Source organism: Pristiophorus japonicus, chromosome 6 (assembly GCF_044704955.1).
Source record: "Pristiophorus japonicus isolate sPriJap1 chromosome 6, sPriJap1.hap1, whole genome shotgun sequence".
Lineage (NCBI taxonomy): Eukaryota > Metazoa > Chordata > Chondrichthyes > Pristiophoridae > Pristiophorus > Pristiophorus japonicus.
The window spans coordinates 98468839-98484475 of NC_091982.1; positions in this window are offsets into that span (position 1 = coordinate 98468839).

The window sequence follows — 15637 nt, forward strand, 5'->3', positions numbered from 1 at the left end:
AAAGATCTATTTGCCCTTGAGAAGGTGGTGGTGAACCGTCTTCTTGAACCACTACAGTCTGCATGGTGAAGGTACTCCCACAGTGCTGTTAGGGAAGGAGTTCCAAGATTTTGACCCAGCGACGATGATGGAACATCGATATATTTCCAAGTCAGGATGGTGTGAGACTTGGAGAGGAACTTGGAGGTGATGGTGCCCCTATGTGCCTGCTGCCCTTGTCCTTCTAGGTGATAGAACGATCGGGGGTTTGGGAGTGAATGTTAAAGATGGTGGATGGGGTGCATCGACATATCTTCTAATTTCTTATTTCCTAGCTTGGGACTCATCTTGATTTACAATGTCTGTCTCCAAAACATCTTGGGATATTTTTGTGGTAAAGGTGATATATAAATTGAAGTTGCTGTTGGTGACATACAAATTTATTAATTGGCTTTCACTCATTTTTTTAAAGAAAGGATGATGCTAGCCAAGTGAACTAACTAAATCACTCAAAACATGCAATTCTTTACATCTGCCATTTTCCGAAGTAATTGAAAATTCTAATGTCTAGAATAAGTTTAAAAAAATAATATAAACATGAAAAAATTACAAACATTTAAATACCCATTGAGTTCACTTCCTTGTCCGACAGAGTTATTTTTATGAAGCTGCATTACCTGTCAGAAGACTAAGGTATAGTTTTCCTATGAATGGGCTGCCTGTCTTTTCTGACATCCCATCTCTTCTGATGAACATATGTACCCCGTCCTCCCCCCCCCCCACATTATCCCCACCCACCTCCAGCATTGTATGAAATCACCTCCCTGTCAAGTTTTGTTTTTTACTGAACTAACCTGCCTGAAAATAGCATCCCCATCGAGTTCTCAACTCTACTCAGTCTTTCACATTACTGCTGCCTCATGGGAAGTATGTGTGTTTTGTTTACCACACACCAGAAGTTATACTTACTTTGCAGATGCAAAATACTCTTTTTAAAAAGAGAGAAAATGAGCCATATATTTAATGTTATCACTTTAAAACCTGAAGTATGCAACCATTTTTCAATCTCTACACATCTTCACCAAACCACGCTTAAACTTTGATCGACTTGTAGCTGTGTGTTACTCGACAATTAGTCAATTATGCATATCAGCTCACTGCTGTTTGTGGGCCCTTGCTGTGTGCAAATTGGCTGCTGTGTTTGCATACAAAGCAACAGTGACTGTGCTTGAAAAGTAATTCACTAGCTGTGAAGCATTTTGAAATGATCTGAGGACTTGAATGGAACTATATAATTGCAAATTAGTTTTTTACATTTTGTATGCTTTGTCAGTCACACATTTCAGGCACCACACTTCTTGTTTCAAGGCGGTGAGAACATAAAAATTACAGAGTGATTATTTGCACAAACAAATTTCATTTGTTCTGCGCATGTGCATTTTATGGTGTGGAGCCTAACGACCAACCTACCACCCACTGGAGCCACGCATGGGCATTCGATCCTCGATCTGGTCGCGCATGCGCAGTACGATATATGTGAAAGCCGAAAGTGGGACTGTCGAACCCCGATGACAAGCCTGGAGCCTGAGCCCGAGCCTCAGTTGGAAGTGTTATAATTACATTCAGTTATATCTGAGATGTGATATAGTTAACTACACTAAAAATGGTTGGCTTTCACTACTGTTATGAATAAACAACTTTCTTTTCTGAAAACTTCATAAAAAACAAAAACAGTGATCGAGACAATCTATTGGGCCCATCTCCATTCCTTTTGACATCTGAAATGTTATTTGTCTCACTATGCACAGCATATGCTGAACAGCAGGATCACTGAAATTTTTAACCCCGATGAACACATTATACTTATTCCAAATTAAAATTTTTGATAATGGTGTTAGTGATAAATCTTCAGTTAACTGAATATTAAACATGGTACCACTTCAATTTGAGTATTTGAAGAAAAGTTGATGCTTTTGGAAAACTAGCACAGACAGACAGACACACGCACCCACACACATAGACCCCACACACATGCTCCTTTCCGGGGGTGGGGGGGGGGTGAGGGAAGAGGTCAGGAAATTGTAGGGGGGGGGGGAAGGAGAGCTGAATAACTTGTTGGGGGAGGGGAGGGGGTGTGAAGGTTAGGAACTCAGGGGTTGGGGGGGGGGGGAGAATGTCAGGAACTCAGGGGTTGAGGGGGGAGAATGTCAGGAACTCAGGGGGGGGGAGAGAATGTCAGGAACTCGGGGGGTGGGGGGGGAGAATGTCAGGAACTCAGGGGTTGGGGGGTGGAGAATGTCAGGAACTCAGGAAGGGGAGAAGGTCAAAAGCTTTGGCAGAGGAGAGGGTCAGGAACTTGGGGGTCGGGGGAAGGTAAAAATCTCGGTGAGGGTGGGTGTGGAGATGGTCAGGAATGTGTTGGGGGGTGTTGGGAGTGGGGGGAAAGAAGGTCCCAACCTGGGAGCATGAGTCCTGTCTGTTCTCTAAAAGCAGTCATGTTAGCATTGTGAGCTCTGGAGCCTGCCTGCCTGTCACAATGAATGGATCAAATTACACATTGCGAAGAACTTGATTACTCATGCAGGCAGGATCTAATTACACATTCCAGACAAACTTCTAGGTGTGTCTTGTCCTCCTAGGGCACCAATCAGAAATCTGGTTAAGTCATCCAAGGGGACCAATCAGAATTTGGGTGTTGCAAATAGTTAGAGCCTACAAGTTAATCAAATTGTGATAATGCAGTTGTTCTTGGAATTACTTTGTTAAACATGAGCTATTGAAGGGTTGTAATGAAGTAACACACTGGTGCAGTGCCATAGAATGATAGGATGTCAGCTCTTGCAATTGCACACATAGTTGAGTGGAGTTCCTGATCTCAGATCAATTGTTTGAGTGAAGCACTTGCCCAAACCAATGTAAGGAAAGTTAGAGCTTGAATCAGTCAGGGTCACTCTCATGCATATCCAAACACTCTAACACAGAATAAAATGAGCAGAACGCTAAATTAGAAAACTGCACAAGTGCTTGAAAAAGAAATAGAAATGGAGCAGTGGGGTGGGGAGAGGGGAAGTAGTCTTTACAAGAGCTTTGGGAAAACAACACTGATAAGGGCACATTTTGGCAGCACAGTGAATAAATTATATCAACCAACCTTCAATTTTTAAATAACAAATGTTAGGAGAGGGCTCTCGTAAAGGGATTTGTGTCTTTATTCTTGAATACATTTCTTTACTCTTGCATAAGATAGGATTGTTTTAAAAACCATTACTACTCAGAGGTGGTAACAATCCCAGACTCACTTATCCTTGGGTGAAGCATTCTACTTAGTGCTACACTATGAAATACAAGGGTAAGTTCAGCACTCCCAATAGAGAACCTCTCAACATAGGCACAGATTAAGGTAGAAGTATAAGTTATTCGAACCCTTGATTTCTGTTTGATCATAGCTTCCAAAGAGGACCACAGCATCAGTGAATTTACTTCACTGATTTATGGGGCTACTACTGAACCATGGCTAAAATCTAACATGTAGAACTCATTTCTTTGATGCCTGTTATGGTTAAATGAGTTCGACCTGAAACTTTAACTCTGTTTCTCTCTCCACACATGCTGCTTGACCTGCTGAGTATTTCCAGCATTTTCTGTTTTTATTTCAGCTTTGGGGATGTGAATCTATAACATAAAACTACCCTGAATCTTGGGGTGAATTGGTCTTAAAATAAATTTTCAGTTAGAGAGGGCACAAGGATGGTTGATTAGGAAGTAGAAATATCACACTGTTGTGTTAAGGGATGATATCACATGGTACATTAAGGGGTGATATCACATTGGTACATTAGTGGTGTTGTTCTAAGATTGAATTTAAGATGCATTATTGGGTATAACAGGAAACATAGTACTCTATATCTAATCTTGTCTATATCTGAGCTGGGAGAACTTGATCAAGTGCAAGAATTCAATCTCAGAGCAACACCCCTTTCAGTACTGGTGTGATATCACCCCTTACTGTACCGGTGTGATATCACCCCTTACTGTAGCGGTGTGATATCATCCCTTACTGTACCGGTGTGATATCACCCCTTACTGTACCAGTGTGATATCACCCCTTACTGTAGCGGTGTGATATCACCCCTTACCGTACCAGTGTGATATCACCCCTTACCGTAGCGGTGTGATATCACCCCTTACTGTACCGGTGTGATATCACCCCTTACTGTACTGGTGTGATATCACCCCTTACTGTACCAGTGTGATAGCTCCCCTTACTGTAGAGTTGTGATATCACCCCTTACTGTACCATTGTGATATCACCCTTTACTGTACCTGTGTGATATCATCTCTTACTGTACCGGTGTGATATCACCCCTTACTGTAGCAGTGTGATATCACCCCTTACTGTACCATTGTGATATCACCCTTTACTGTACCTGTGTGATATCATCTCTTACTGTACCGGTGTGATATCACCCCTTACTGTACTGGTGTGAATCACCCCTTACTGTACCAGTGTGGTAACACCCTTTACTGTACCGGTGTGATATCATCTCTTACTGTACCAGTGTGATATCACCCCTTACTGTACCGGTGTGATATCATCTCTTACTGTACCAGTGTGATAGCACCCCTTACTGTACCAGTGTGGTAACACCCCTTACTGTACTGGTGTGAATCACCCCTTACTGTAGCAGTGTGATATCACCCCTTACTGTACCAGTGTGATATCTTCCCTTACTGTACCGGTGTGATATCACCCCTTACTGTAACAGTGTGATATCATCCTTAATCCAACAGTGTGATATCACCAATTACTGTACCAGTGTGATATCACCCCTTACTGCACCAGTGTATTATCACTCTTAATTTACCAAGGTGATATCACCCCTTAATACAGCAGTGTGACAGTTCTATTTCCTACCCAATCATCCTTGTACTCTTTCTGACTCATTCATTAGTGCTGACATAATTCAACATGATGAACACAAAATGTAACCTCTTCACAAAATAGACATTCCTGATTTCATTTGATTATTAAAATATTTCAGCCTTGGCTCAGTGATAACATCATAGAAACATAGAAACATAGAAAATAGGTGCAGGAGTAGTCCATTCGGCCCTTCTAGCCTGCACCGCCATTCAATGAGTTCATGGCTGAACATGCAACTTCAGTACCCCATTCCTGCTTTCTCGCCATACCCCTTGATCCCCCTAGTAGTAAGGACTTCATCTAACTCCCTTTTGAATATATTTAGTGAATTGGCCTCAACTACTTTCTGTGGTAGAGAATTCCACAGGTTCACCACTCTCTGGGTGAAGAAGTTTCTCTTCATCTCGGTCCTAAATGGCTTACCCCTTATCCTTAGACTGTGACCCCTGGTTCTGGACTTCACCAACATTGGGAACATTCTTCCTGCATCCAACCTGTCTAAACCCGTCAGAATTTTAAACGTTTCTATGAGGTCCCCTCTCATTCTTCTGAACTCCAGTGAATACAAGCCCAGTCGATCCAGTCTTTCTTGATAGGTCAGTCCCACCATCCCGGGAATCAGTCTGGTGAACCTTCACTGCACTCCCTCAATAGCAAGAATGTCCTTCCTCAAGTTAGGAGACAAAACTGTACACAATACTCCAGGTGTGGCCTCACCAAGGCCCTGTACAACTGTAGCAACACCTCCCTGCCCCTGTACTCAAATCCCCTCGCTATGAAGGCCAACATGCCATTTGCTTTCTTAACCGCCTGCTGTACCTGCATGCCAACCTTCAATGACTGATGTACCATGATACCAAGGTCTCGTTGCACCTCTCCTTTTCCCAATCTGTCACCATTCAGATAATAGTCTGTCTCTCTGTTTTTACCACCAAAGTGGATAACCTCACATTTATCCACATTATACTTCATCTGCCATGCATTTGCCCACTCACCTAACCTATCCAAGTCACTCTGCAGCCTCATAGCATCCTCCTCGCAACTCACACTGCCACCCAACTTAGTGTCATCTGCAAATTTGGAGATACTACATTTAATCCCCTCGTCTAAATCATTAATGTACAGTGTAAACAGCTGAGGCCCCAGTACAGAACCCTGCGGTACCCCACGAGTCACTGCCTGCCATTCTGAAAAGTACCCATTTACTCCTACTCTTTGCTTCCTGTATGACAACCAATTCTCAATCCATGTCAGCACACTACCCCCAATCCCATGTGCTTTAACTTTGCACATTAATCTCTTGTGTGGGACCTTGTCGAAAGCCTTCTGAAAGTCCAAATATACCACATCAACTGGTTCTCCCTTGTCCACTCTACTGAAAACATCCTCAAAAAATTCCAGAAGATTTGTCAAGCATGATTTCCCTTTCACAAATCTATGCTGACTTGGACCTATCATGTCACCTCTTTCCAAATGCGCTGCTATGACATCCTTAATAATTGATTCCATCATTTTACCCACTACTGAGGTCAGGCTGACCGGTCTATAATTCCCTGCTTTCTCTCTCCCTCCTTTTTTAAAAAGTGGGGTTACATTGGCTACCCTCCACTCGATAGGAACTGATCCAGAGTCAATGGAATGTTGGAAAATGACTGTCAATGCATCCACTATTTCCAAGGCCACCTCCTTACGTACTCTGGGATGCAGTCCATCAGGCCCTGGGGATTTATCGGCCTTCAATCCCATCAATTTCCCCAACACAATTTCCAGACTAATAAGGACTTCCCTCAGTTCCTCCTCCTTACTAGACCCTCTGACCCCTTTTATATCCGGAAGGTTGTTTGTGTCCTCCTTAGTGAATACCGAACCAAAGTACTTGTTCGATTGGTCTGCCATTTCTTTGTTCCCAGTTATGACTACCCCTGATTCTGACTGCAGGGGACCTACGTTTGTCTTTACTAATCTTTTTCTCTTTACATATCTATAGAAACTTTTGCAATCCGTCTTAATGTTCCCTGCAAGCTTCTTCTCGTACTCCATTTTCCCTGCCCTAATCAAACCCTTTGTCCTCCTCTGCTGAGTTCTAAATTTCTCCCAGTCCCCGGGTTCGCTGCTATTTCTGGCCAATTTGTATGCCACTTCCTTGGCTTTAATACTATCCCTGATTCCCCTTGATAGCCACGGTTGAGCCACCTTCCCTTTTTTATTTTTACGCCAGACAGGGATGTACAATTGTTGTAGTTCATCCATGCGGTCTCTAAATTGCCCATCCACAGTCAACCCCTTAAGTATCATTCACCAATCTATCCTAGCCAATTCACGCCTCATACCTTCAAAGTTACCCTTCTTTAAGTTCTGGACCATGGTCTCTGAATTAACTGTTTCATTCTCCATCCTAATGCAGAATTTCACCATATTATGGTCACTCTTCCCCAAGGGGCCTCGCACAACGAGATTGCTAATTAATCCTCTCTCATTACACAACACCCAGTCTAAGATGGCCTCCCCACTAGTTGGTTCCTCGACATATTGGTCAAGAAAACCATCCCTTATGCACTCCAGGAAATCCTCCTCTACCGTATTGGTTCCAGTTTGGCTAGCCCAATCTATGTGCATATTAAAGTCACCCATTATAACTGCTGCACCTTTATTGCATGCACCCCTAATTTCCTGTTTGATGCCCTCCCCAACATCACTACTACTGTTTGGAGGTCTGTACACAACTCCCACTAATGCTTTTTGCCCTTTGGTGTTCTGTAGCTCTACCCATATAGATTCCACATCATCCAAGCTAATGTCCTTCCTAACTATTGCATTAATCTCCTCTTTAACTAGCAATGCTACCCCACCTCCTTTTCCTTTTATTCTATCCTTCCTGAATGTTGAATACCCCTGGATGTTGAGTTCCCAGCCCTGATCATCCTGGAGCCACGTCTCCGTAATCCCGATCACATCATATTTGTTAACATCTATTTGCACAGTTAATTCATCCACCTTATTACGGATACTCCTTGCATTAAGACACAAAGCCTTCAGGCTTGTTTTTTTAACAACCTTCGTCCTTTTAGAATTTTGCTGTACAGTGGCCCTTTTTGTTCTTTGCCTTGGGTTTCTCTGCCCTCCACTTTTCCTCATCTCCTTTCTGTCTTTTGCTTTTGTCTCCTTTTTGTTTCCCTCTGTCTCCCTGCATCGGTTCCCATCCGCCTGACATATTAGTTTAACTCCTCCCCAACAACACTAGCAAACACTCCCCCTAGGACATTGGTTCCGGTCCTGCCCAGGTGCAGACCGTCCGGTTTGTCCTGGTCCCACCTCCCCCAGAACCGGTTCCAATGCCCCAGGAATTTGAATCCCTCCCTGATGCACCACAGCTCAAGCCACGTATTCATCTGCGCTATCCTGCGATTCCTACTCTGACTAGCATGTGGCACTGGTAGCAATCCCGAGATTACTACTTTTGAGGTCCTACTTTTTAATTTAGCTCCTAGCTCCTTAAATTCGTTTTGTAGGACCTCATCCCTTTTTTTACCTATGGCGTTGGTACCAATGTGCACCACGACAACTGGCTGTTCTCCCTCCCTTTTTAGAATGTTCTGCACCCGCTCCGAGACATCCTTGACCCTTGCACCAGGGAGTCTCGGTTGCGGCCGCAGAAACGCCTATCTATTCCCCTCACAATTGAATCCCCTATCACTATCGCTCTCCCGCTCTTTTTCCTGCCCTCCTGTGCAACAGAGCCAGCCACGGTGCCATGAACTTGGCTGCTGCTGCCCTTCCCTGATGAGTCATCCCCCTCAACAGTACTCAAAACGGTGTATCTGTTTTGCAGGGGGATGACCACAGGGGATCCCTGTACTACCTTCCTTGCACTGCTCTTCCTGCTGGTCTTCCATTCCTTAGCTGGCTGTGGACCCTTTACCTGCGATAAGACCAACTCGCTACACGTGCTACTCACGTCATTCTCAGCATCGTGGATGCTCCAGAGTGAATCCACCCTCAGCTCCAACTCCGCAACGCGGTCCGTCAGGAGCCGGAGGCGGATACACTTCCCGCACACGTAGTCGTCAGGAACACGTAGTCGTCCCTGAGTTCCCACATGTACAGGAGTAGCATATCACATGACCGAGCCCTCCTGCCATGACTTAACCCTTAGATACCCTTAAATTGACAACAACAATGTTAAAAGTTACTGACTGATATAAAAAAGAAAAAGAAAAACTACTCACCAATCACCAGCCAATCACTTACCCCCTTGGCTGTGACGTCACCTTTTGATTTCTTTCAACTTCTTTTTGCTTTCTCTCCCAGCTGGAGCTGTACAAGCTCCGCCTCTCTCCCCGGACTGCCCGACTGCTGGGCCTTTATAGGCCGCTGCCTCTCGCCGACTCCCGCCTCTCGACGCTCCCCGGACTGCCCGACTGCTGGGCCTTTATAGGCCCCTGCCTCTCGCTGACTCCCGCCTCTCTCGACGCTTCCGAGTCAGATGGTTGTGGATTCAAACTGTATTTTATAGACTTGAGCACATAATTTATGCTGCCATTCTAATGTAATACTGGGAAATGCTACACTGTCAGATGTGCCGTCTTTCGGATGAGATGTTAAACCGAGGCCACCTCTGTCCTCTCCGGTGAATGTAATGGATCCCATGGCACTTTTTGAAGAAGAGCATGGGAGTTACCCTGGTGTCTTGGCCAACAATCACTCCTCAATCAATGTCACTAAAACAGATTATTTGGTCATTTATTTCATTGCCGTTTATGTGATCTTGCTATGTGCAAATTGTCCCGCACTCTCAACATTACAACCATGATTATACTTCAAAATGTCTTCATTGGTTGCGAAGTGCTTTGGGACATACCAAGGCCATAAAATAAGCTATATAAATACAAGTTACAAGTATAAAGCCTGAAATTCGGAATCCTCTGGACTGAATCTGTACCGGATTTCGGGTTTTGCCGGATTTTGGACCTCGCCACCCGCCAATCCTCTGCTCCTCGCCGCAATGTCTGGTTTTCGGACAATTCCTGTTTATGGAGTTCCAGATTTGGGAAGTTGCACCTGTATTTCTTTCTTCTTTAAAATGTCAGCACTGTTTATAACTCATTATATAAATGAGCATTTTGTTCTTCAGTGTAAAACACATTTGCATCACACTATGACTGATATTCAGAATACATAATTCCGACCTTTGTGCAACAAATTCTTTCCTCTACATTGTCGGAACATCTGCCACTTCGTCACAGCATGCATGTATCTGCTGGGGGAGGAGGTATGTTGTGAGTGAGCTTCATTGTTTATTCCCTTGACTTTCAGTATTATCCATATAATTATTCCCACTGTTTTAACCAAATTATTGACAATGCGTCAGTACATTGGAGGCTCAATTCGACAACACCCGGAAATGGGTGCAGGGATTGCAATATGGGATTAACCCATACCCGTTCAATGTAATGCACAGAGCATGCCAACTTCGCGCTGCTTACTTATTAACATGATTTCTGTGTGGAGCTAGCGCAAACCATGCTGTTGATTGGCTGTGCATCAGCAGCGGTCCCAAAATTGTGAGAGGCTAGCACCAGTTAAAGCCAGCCTGCACTACTTAAAGCCACCCTGCACATCTTAAAAGGGGAGGTGCATTGTGTCTGGAGCAGGTGCAGGAAGTCATTCTACAACATGAGAGAGAGCGTGCTCCAATGTTTTCTGACGCTGCACTGGAGGCTTTGGTGAAGGAGATGGAAAGGAGGAGAGATGTGCTACAGCCACAGGTGGCCAGGGGGCCCTCTAGACACATGCTCAGAAGGCAGTAATAGCTGATAGCCATGGCAGTCAATGCCAGGAGTCTTTTTTTATTCGTTGATGGGATGTGGGCATCGCTGGCAAGGCCAGCATTTATTGCCCATCCCTTATTGCCCTTGAGAAGGTGGTAATGAGCTGCCTTCTTGAACCGCTACAGTCGTGTTGTGAAGGTACTCCCACAATGCTGTTAGGGAGGGAGTTCCAGAATTTCGACCCAACGACAATGAAGGAACAGCGATATATTTCCAAGTCATGATGGTGTGTAATTTTGAGGGGAACTTGCAGGTGGTGGTATTCCCATGCACCTGCTGCCTTTGTAATTCTAGGTGGTAGAGGTCGCGGGTTTGGGAGGTGCTGCCGAAGAAGCCTTGCCGAGTTGCTGCAGTGCATCTTGTAAATGGTACACACTGCAGACACGGTGCGCTGGTGATGGAGGTTGTGAATGTTTAAGGTAGTGAATGGGGTGCCAATCAAATGGGATGCTTTGTCCTGGATGGTGTTGAGCTTCTTGAGTGTTGTTAGAGCTGCACTCATCCAGGCAAGTGGAGAGTATTCCATCACACTCCTGACTTGTGTATTGTAGATGGTGGAAAGGCTTTGGGGAGTCTGGAGGTGAGACACTCGCCACAGAATACCCAGCCTCTGGCCTGCTCTTGTTGCCACAGTATTTATGTGGCTGGTCCAGTTGAGTTTCTGGTCAATGGTGACGCCCAGGATGTTTATGGTGGTGGATTTGCGGATGGTAATGCCGTTGAATGTCATGGGGCAGTGGTTAGACTCTCACTTGTTGCAGATATTCATTGCCTGACACTTGTGTGGCACGAATGTTACTTGTCACTTATCAGCCCAAGCCTAAATGTCATCCAAATCTTTCTGCATGCAGGCATGGACTGCTTCATTATCTGAGGAGCTGTGAATGGAACTGAACACAATGCAGTCATCAGCGAACATCCCACTTCTGGCCTTATGATGGAGGGAAGGTCATTGATGAGCAGCTGAAGATGGACCTGGGACACTGCCCTGAGGAACTCTTGCAGTGATATCCTGGGGTTGTAATGATTGACCTCCAACCATCACAACCATCTTCCTTTGTGCTAGGTATGACTCCAGCCAGTGGAGAGTTTTCACCCTGAATCCCATTGACTTCAGTTTTTCTAGGGTTCCTTGATGCCTCACTCGGTCAATGCTGCCATGATGTCAAGGGCAGTCACTCTCACCTCACCTCTGGAATTCAACTCTTTTGTCCATGTTTGGACCAAGGCTGTAATGTTCTGGGGAATGAGGTGGGTCAAGTGGAGCAAGTTTCAGTAGGGGAACAGTCATCATAGTATAAGGTTTTGATTCGCTATGGAAAAGGACAGGGAGCAATGTGGAGTAAAAATGCTTAATTGGAGGAAGGCAAATATCAGTTAGTTGAGAACGGATATGGCCTGGGTAAATTGTAATCAAAGATTAGCAGGCAAAACTGTAATTGAACAATGGACTTCCTTTAAAGAGGAGATGCTTCGGGTACAGTCGAGTTACATTCCCATGAGGGAGTAATGTAGGACAACTACAGCTAGAGCTCCCTGGATGATGAAAGAGATAAAGAGAAAGCGGAAGCAGAAAAAGAGCGCATATGACAGATGTCAGGATTAGAATACATGTGAGAATCAGGCTGAATAAAGAAAGTTTAGATGAAAAAGAAATAAAAGGGGCAAAGAGAGAGTATGTGAATAGATTGGCAGCTAACATAAAAGGGAATTCAAAATCTTCAATCGACATTGATTTCTATAGAAGGGTAATAAGAGGAGGGACGATTAGGGACCAAATAAGAGACCTACGCATGGAGGTGGAGGGCATGGCTGAGGTACTAAATGAATACGTTGCACATCTCTTCACCAAGGAAGAAGATGCTGCCAAAATCATAGTGAAAGAGGAGGTAGTGGAGATACTGGATGGGATAAGATTTGATAAAGAGGAGGTACTAGAAAGGCTGTCTGAACTTAAAGTTGATAAGTCACCAGGACCGGATGGGATGCATCCTAGGATGCTGAGGGAGGTTAAGGAGGAAATCGGGGAGGTACTGACCATCATCTTCCAATCCTCCTTAGTTATGGGGATAGTGCCAGAGTACAGGAGAATTGCAAATGTTACACCCTTGTTCAAAAAGGGTGTAAGGATAAACCCAGCTACTACAGGCCAGTCAGTTTAACCTCAGTAGTGGGGAAGCTTCTGGAAACGATAATCAGGGACAAAGTTAACAGTCACTTGGACAAGTGTAGATTAATTAAGGAAAGCCAGCATGGATTTGTTGAAGGCAAATCGTATTTAACTAACTTGATCGAATTTTTTGATGAGGTAACAGAGAGTGTTGATGAGCGCAATGCGGTTGACGTGTGTATGAGCTTCAAAAAAGGCGTTTGATAAAGTGCCATATAATAGACTTGCCAGCAAAGTTGGAGCCCATGAAATAAAAGGGACAGTGGCAGCATGGATACCAAATTGGCTAAGTGACAGGAAACAGAGTAGTGGTGAACGGTTGTTTTTCGGGCTGGGGGAAGTTAGTTATACAGTGGGGTTTCCCAGGGGGCGTGACTTTTCTTGACATATATTAAATGACTTTGACACAGGAGTACAGGGCACAATTTCAAAATGGACACAGCTATTTGCACTCGAAAAATGCTCTGATTTTCTCTGACAGGCTCTCCAAGATCACATGACCTGATTGCTGATTGGTCCCCTTGGAGGATAAGACACACCCAGCAGTTTCTCTGAAATGTGTAATTAGAACCGCTCAGCCCAAGCTCTGAGTGACTTTGCAAAGTGTAATTCGAACCATTCTGACCTCAGACCCCAGACAGGATTTCATTCTCTCTCCCATTATCTCTCCAATTCTCTCCTCTCCCCCCCCGCCCCCCCAACAATGTTTTCTCTCCCACAGAAGGCCCCGAAAATGTTCCAAATAATCCAAAAGCTAGAAGCAGCTCCATTGGCAGCTCCATGTGGCTTGGCCCCACTTGCAGTAACATCATGGCTCTGAAACCTGGCTGAGGGGTGATGACACCTTACCCTTAAATTAAATTACCACTCCTGGTTATACCTTTCACCGTGGTGGCGATGTGGCTCTCATCACTAAATCACACCTTGGTCTGCACCCTTGCTCCTCCTTTGAGCATCTTACCTTACTCCATCACTCATGCCTCTCATTTAACATTCTCGTTCTCTACCCAAGTACCATAAAAATTTTATGACTGAGATATCTTCACAGCTTTCCTCCCTCAGCCTCTGCACTGAGCAACTTCTCATCTGTGATTTCAACATCTATCTCAATTCATCATGTTCCCTCTCCTCTGACTTCACTAGCCTCCTATCCTCCTTTGATATCTCCCTCCACGTAAACTCCCAAACCCCTATTCACAGCCACCCCCTCGACCTTGCCATCTCTCGTGGCTTCGTTACTCCCATCATGTCAATCGCAGATAACGCCATCTCTGACCATTTCCTCGTGTCGCTCTCTACCCAGATCCCCTAAACCGCAGCCCCCGCTCTCCCCCGCCCACCCCACACCACCACCCCACCCTACCTCCTTCTGTGTCCGCTCCTGGAAAAAAAATCTCCCAACTCACTTATGAACTCCCAACTGTCCAACCTTTGGCCCTCCATTCACCATGATATTTCTGCAGCTACTGATCTACTCAACCGTACCCTCACCACTTTTGATGCCCTAATCCCTATTAAAACAATTACTCTCTCTCACCCTGGTTGTTACACCTGGTATAGTCTAACGGATGCAGCCTTGAACGGATAAGGCGGACAACAGGTTTAGCCATTCACTGCCAGATCTGGCTGGACCACATAAAGCATTATCTGCCAAAATTGCTCAGTATTCTATTCTCCACTGCAAACCGTTTTCTTAAACCCTTCTTCCCCCGTCTCCTCCATCCTCATCTTTGACAACAAGTGTGAGTAGCTCATGGACTTCTTTGTCTTTAAGATTGAAACCATCCAATTAGCTGCCTCTGCCGCTTACCTTCCTTCCCCTAGCTCACAGGGAGAACCTCTAAGGTTCCCCCTGCCCTGGCCCTGAACTCACAGCAGTTTCTCTCCAGACCTCCCCTCATGACCGCTCTGCGCTCATCTTGTCCATGAGGTCCCCTTCCTGCTCCCTCGACTCTATTTCCACTAAACTGCTGACCCCACAACTTCCTTTTCTGGCTCCCATGTTGGCTGTCATTGTTAATAGTTCTCGCTCCTCAGGTACTGTCCCCCTCTCCCTCAAATCTTCTGTCATCACCCCTCTCCTCAAAGAAACAACCCTTGTCCTCTCTGTCCTTGCAAACTACTGCCCCATCTCCTTATGTGGCTCGGTTTAAATTTTTGTGTCTCATAATACTCCTGTGAAGCCTGGAGACATTTTATTACTTTAAAGGTGCTCTATAAATACAAGTTGTTGTTGTTGACTTGCATATTCACTGCCTATGGTCACACACAAGCTGGATGTTGACGGATTGGAATGTCTTTCGGTTCTGGTACATGGCAGAGTTGACATGCAGCACCCACAAAGCAATGCGAGTGTGGTCAATGGCACCCTGCACCCTGAGGAAGCCATATGTTTGCTCTGCCTGCTGCTCTCTGGCAAGAGACAGCAAGTTTGAATAGAGAGCCTCAGGTGACCTCGCTCACACAACAGTGGATGGTAAACTATGAGATGTCGCAAATATCTCTCAATCCAGCCTGGAAGGAGCCAGATGCATAAAAATTCATCGCCACGATCACCTTCACAGCTACTGGCAATGTAGCCCCTCGCCCTACTCTGAGGTTACAGCTGTGGCTTCAACAGGTAGGAGATTTCAGTGAGGACGTCCTTACTGAAGCACAGACATCTCACACATTTTCCTTGTTGAGGTTCAGGTAGGCGAATTGCTCTCTGAACACCCCGGGCAGATATGGCCTCCT